Source organism: Theobroma cacao, chromosome 8 (assembly GCF_000208745.1).
Source record: "Theobroma cacao cultivar B97-61/B2 chromosome 8, Criollo_cocoa_genome_V2, whole genome shotgun sequence".
Classification (NCBI taxonomy): domain Eukaryota; kingdom Viridiplantae; phylum Streptophyta; class Magnoliopsida; order Malvales; family Malvaceae; genus Theobroma; species Theobroma cacao.
Window position 1 is genome coordinate 15,964,101 of NC_030857.1, and position 6,024 is coordinate 15,970,124.

The 6,024-nt window shown below is 33.3% G+C and overlaps 1 long non-coding RNA gene across 1 annotated transcript; it reads right to left on the bottom strand.

Annotated features, from left to right (window-relative positions):
- LOC108663082 lies at positions 242-1,344 on the bottom strand. Its single transcript, XR_001929005.1, has 3 exons — positions 1,241-1,344; positions 834-1,089; positions 242-726 (listed from the first exon to the last, which is right to left on the bottom strand). It is a non-coding gene; the product is annotated as an uncharacterized LOC108663082 (long non-coding RNA).

Below are 6,024 nucleotides of genomic sequence, written 5' to 3' on the forward strand. Positions count from 1 at the left end.
AGATTCACAAATCAATTAATTGTTAGCCAAGCAATCAAAAGCATTAAGAACAGATTTAAATAGGCAAAACTATACCCATTCATAGTAAATAAAAGAGAAACAAATATTCAAATTACATGTTGAAACCCACCACAATCCTAGAAAGATAATGTAGCTCATAATAACTAATAAAAACAACATCTAAAGAAATTTAGCCATGAATCCAAGTCAAATAAAATAAAAGAAACACCAAAGTAGAGAAAGAAACTAATTATTGAAGTTTTATCATCTTAATTCTCTCTCAAATTCTCTTATTTTCTTGCTTTGTTCTTGGCTCTTTTTCTCTAGAGTAGTTGCTTGCTACCTTCGCCTTAAAAACTCTAAAAAAAGTTCCTTAAATAGGCTCTAAGTAACCTAATTTCCAAAATTTCATCAAATTTTTATTTTTGGAAAATCATTCGGTGCCACGACCATGATTCTTTTGGCTCGCGACGTTGAATTTTTGCTACAATAACGTTGTGGCCATGATTTCTTAGCGCTGTGGCACTCTAGCTTAAAAAAAAATGTACGATGCACTTCCTTTCACCAACTCTGCAACCTTTTTTTCTTCAACGTTACGACCTTGGCTTCCTATGTGCTGCAACCTTGAGTAACTCAAGGCCACACCCTTCCTCCACCTATTGCCTTGTGCAGAACTGCAGCAGTTGAGCATCATCCAATATTATTTTCACCTCGATATGATCGAAACTGGTTAAAATGGTAAACATGAAAGTTTTAGCATTGTCTCTTAAATTTCTAATGAATAAAAAATCACATCAATTGAGCTTCTAGATTAAGAGATATGCTCCACAAACCTTATCATGTTCAGTCCATGCATACTACTGCAGTGCTTCGAATTAGACAAACATTTTGACCATGATCCTATCTAAACTAGGTGACGTAGTAAACATAAAAGTTGTAGCCCCTCCTCTGATAATTCTATCGGTCCAAGAATCACATCATTTGAATTTTGTATAGAGACATATAGTCAAAATACGAAAACATATACAAATAAAGCCATCGCCATACTTGCATGAATTTTCATCAAATGAGCCTTTTTCATCAAATTTCCTACAAAAGCAATAAGAGAAATCAGCAATAACTACTTTTAAAGTAATTTAAAACAAAATAACATAAAATTAAACTAAAATAATTTAAATTAACTACTTAATATATAATCAAACTTAAAGTAGAAAAACGCATAAAATGCTAAAATTCGAACCTAAAATCTCAGAGATCTAGCTGCTTAGGCCTTGAAAATATGTCAAAATAACTCTATATATGTCACGACCGGGAACTCCCATCGGGCCCATGACAACCGCCGCGACGTCCCGATAGGCACTAATTATCCGGAATGCCGATCGAAACCCCACAAGGCTTAGCATCAGCTTCTGCATCTCCCCGATGAGCGACAGTTATTAAATCTCGCATTTCAAGAAATCATAAGTCGTTTCCAAATCAAGACAATATAATATTATTTTCTGGCTCACAGGGGCATTTTCATGCATACTTAATTTTTGTAGAGAAATTAATTTCTGTAATGTAAAAGCTAAATATATTCATACGTACTTTAAAGCAGATAATTGAAGTATAAAATTACTTTTACAGTGACACGTGAGCCCCCAACTAACCAATAAGGTGCGAGTCTGTGAACCTACAATTTTGTCGATGTAAGGCTAACTGAAGTCCTTGATGCAATCGGCTATCTATCGACTATCCCGAGCCTGAAATGTGGGGAATTGAAGGTGGTGAGATTATAAAATCTCAATGAGTAAACAGATACCATCTAAACAATCTAAAGTCGAGTAAATGGAGACAAGCAAGATATTCCATTCCAATATGTTTTTCATAACATCAATAATCAATTTACTCAAATAATCAACTTGGCTTATGTATTTCACAAAACTTGGCTCCTGCCAAAATCACTCCCAAGGATGCCTTGACCTAGGTATCTGATCGAGACTACCAAGGCTGTTCAGTGTAGTACACACGTGAACATATTTTTACATTTGAAAATCTAGCCATGCCTTGGCGTTGGCTGAGTCTTACTCTCACGCGGTGGTCCACGTGAAGTGCACTCAAATCTTTACCTCCAAAGTCACCCTCCACACGGCTCTCAAATCGAGGTAAGGTATATTTGATTCTGTGCCCCCTCTCTTAGGCTGGTCCATAGAACCTCCACTACAGGGATTATAGATTATTTTATCTACCACCTAGTTTATAAAATCTTTTTCTGCATGACATGACAATTTATCGCAACCTAGCCTCTCAAGGCTGAATACTTGGTACAAACAATTCTAACACCAAAAATCAGTTTAGCCATTCATGCTCATATATTGTCATAAGCCATTCAATTTAAACACAATTTATATCCCAACAAATAAACAATCTCCAATTACTATATTTTTCCAAAATCATCATTTAGTTTCTAAAAATTTATAAAATCATTTTATAAAATCACATTTATTCAAAAAGCATAAAAATTTACCATTTAAACCCATTTTACCATAAAATCTCCAAATTTAATAAAAACTACTCCAGATAATTAAGATGATAGTAAGTTTACTCACAGTTCTAGGAGTCAATGTACTCCTAATCCCAGTCTTCAAGCACAATCTCTGTACTTTTACTACTGTAATTTGCTCACCACCTATCCACAATGTACAATACATAATTCACCACATTAACACTTGACCATTATAAAATCAATTCAGGCTCGGTGTATATGCATGATATGATATGCAACTTATCCGACTACCGCTTAAATACGGTGCTGACCTAATTCGGCCTATTACCCGATTAAATGACAATTGTGTCCGATTTGACTCCAAATTGCTCCATTTCATTTCTAATATTTCAATTCACTAAATACAATTCCAATAATCTAAAATTCAGCCTAACAACCCTCACAATTCTTCTTGAAAATTTTGGCCATTGTGGTGCACTATCACTAAAAATTTTCCCATTCCATTTTCTCACCGTAAATCATCATTTCATCAATTTTTCAACCAATTCACTTGATCACAAAATCAATTCATTACTTCTACACTTCACATAGGGTTCAGCCATTGAAGGTTCATGGGGAAAATTGATTCTTTTCTTGTTGTTTTGTTTCTAAACATGCTTAACTAACTCCAAACACCAACATAATTCAAAATCAAACAATTCCAACATCATTTCTCTCACCAAACCCATTCAGCCAGCCATGATTTCCCCATGAAAACATACAATCCAGCCATGGAAATTAAGGAGAAATGCATGGGTAAGGTAAATCACTAGCAAAATCAAAGAAATTTTACCTTTGCTTGATCAAATCCTTGAATTCCAACACTTTCTTTTTGATTTTCCCCACCTAGGGTTTGTTCTTCCTTGGTTTCCTTTCTCTTCTGGTTTGGCCGACCACTATGGGAGAAATGGGCTGGTTTTTATGCCTTTTTATAAAGAAACAATAAAATAATAAAAGCATGACACATGGCATTTCCTTATTGGTTCAAATTTTAAATATTTGACTTTTAATTCTTTAATTCTCCACCACACATTTCTCATGTTTATCCATTTCCATGATGAATAAAATCCCTTGGTCTTGACAAGTGTCGGGGGTGAAAATTTATCGATTTACCCCCGAGGTAGTAAAATTATCGTTTTTACCCCTATACTCCAAAAACACCAAGAATTAAAAGTTTTTTCACTGCTAAACCTCATATTATACTTCATATGATCAATCTTAGTCAAAAATTTCATCAAATACACAAATTAAATTTTTAGGTGGTAAAATGACCATTTGCCCCTAATTGATCAATTTTCCCGATTGACTCCAAATCGGTCTTCGAACTCCGAATCACCATTTTAGGTCATCCCTGGACTGTGAAATTCTCAATTTCACCTTAAAATCTATATTTTAATTAGTTCGAGGTATAAATCAACTTACTTGTACTTCTAAGCATAATACCGACTTTTAAATATTCTTTCGGGGCTGTTCAAATATACAATCACTCTATCAGTCTCATGTGTAACATGGTAGATAATTTAGGGCTGGGCTTGACAATATAATAGAGTTATCAATAGCTAATGATTTAAAGCATTAAGAACAACTTGGAATAAACAAAACAATACCACTCAAAATAAACAAGAAAGAGATTAAAAATTTAGACTATATGTTAGTTCAATTGCAATTCTAGATAAAAGGAATTTAGATAGTCATAATTGAAATAAAAATCATTCAAAGTTTAACCATAAAAAATTACAAGAATAATAAAAATAATAGGGAAGAAGAAAACAAAGATTGTTAGTCCTAATCTTCAATTTTGCACTTTGGAAGCTTGGCTTCTTGAATTTCTGGTGGCTAATTTCTCTAAAACCTAAAAACTCTTTTTTAAAGCTAGCATAATTAACTACTTATAGAGGCTTAGAATAGGTGTTAAAACCCTATTAAGACTTTCTTAACTTTCAAACCATGCACCAGCTTGCAACCTTTAACATTTACGCTGAAAATTCAAAGTTGGGCTTCAGATGCCGTGGTACAGACCTTCAATGTTGTGACGCGGGCTTGGCTTCAAGTCTTCATGAAACTTTTACTACACTCCATCAACTTCGAATGCAATATTTTCCAACTTCAAGGCAGAATTGGGAAAAATAATCTGCATGAAAGTTGTAGCTCTATCTCTTAGTTTTTCAATGACTTAAGAATCACTTCATTTGGACATCTAAAGTTGATGTTATACTCCAAATACTACAACATGTACTAACACAGCTTTGGTCCTTTAAACACCTTTTTAACCAATTTGAAGCCTTATTCCTTTGAATCCCACAAAAGCATAAAAACTAATAAGTAATAAGTAAACTAAAGCAAATAAACATAAAAGTAGCGTATAATAAAATAACTCACTAAAAATAAACTAATTACAAAAGTCACTAAAAATAACTAAATTCTAACCTATACTCAAGAACTTAGTTAGCTTTTAAGAACAAAATGAGTCAAAATAATTCTATAAAATAGAATTATCATGTTTATCCCGTGTTTCATATTTCAGTAGTACGAAAGTATCAACCAGATCCATCTCACATGATCCAGCATGAGTCCCTACAATTGGGAGATGGTTTGAGTTATGAAGAGGTACTGATAGCTATCCTAGATAGGTAAGTGAAGAAACTACGCACGAAGGAGGTAGTCTTAGTTAAGGTGCAATGGCATAATTACTCGAGTGAGGAGTTGACTTGGGAGGTCGAGGATAACATATGAGCGAAGTAATTACACTTATTCAACGAAGGTTAGTATGTTATTTAAATTCGAGGACGAGTTTTCATAAGGGGGAAGAATATGAAATCCCACCTTAAGTAAGAGGAAAAGTTAGAAAATGTTTATGTGAGTATGTAGATTTCATGTTTTGAACATCAAACTTAGTTTTAACCTTCAAAAAGAATTCATTGTCACCTTGGTTGGTTGTCATTGTTGAAGCAAAAATTCTCTTAAGTTTGAAAGGGGTTAAAATATGTGATTTTTATAAAACGATCTTTTGGAAATAAAAAAAGAAGATAGCAATGGTTCCCTTGAATTTTAGATAACTAAAAATGATTTTTTCATAATTTTTAGAGTATGTTTGCTATGGTAAATGAGAGCCATAAATTTAATTTTACTCTAACTTTTTCGATTTTGTTCTTAAAACCAAAATTTAGATTTTGATTGATATGGGTGAATGAAGAGCTCAACCAAAGTCAAGCTAGTGACTATAAAGAAGCGCTTCTTGGGAGGCAACCCAAGTTATATCCTTTCAGATTTAGTTGTTATTTTAGTTACTTTTTATTTTTCTATGTAAATAAGTAGTTATAACCTCTCTCTAGCTTGTTTTGTTGTATATGCATATTTGGAAAGCATGCAAGTTAGAAGAAAGAAAATTAGAGCTTTCAAGGCATTGCCACCATTGATAAGGGAGTTTAATTTTTATTTTTTTTTAGCTTTTCACATTGAGAACAATGTGCAATTTAAGTTTGGAGGAGGGTTTTATTGTT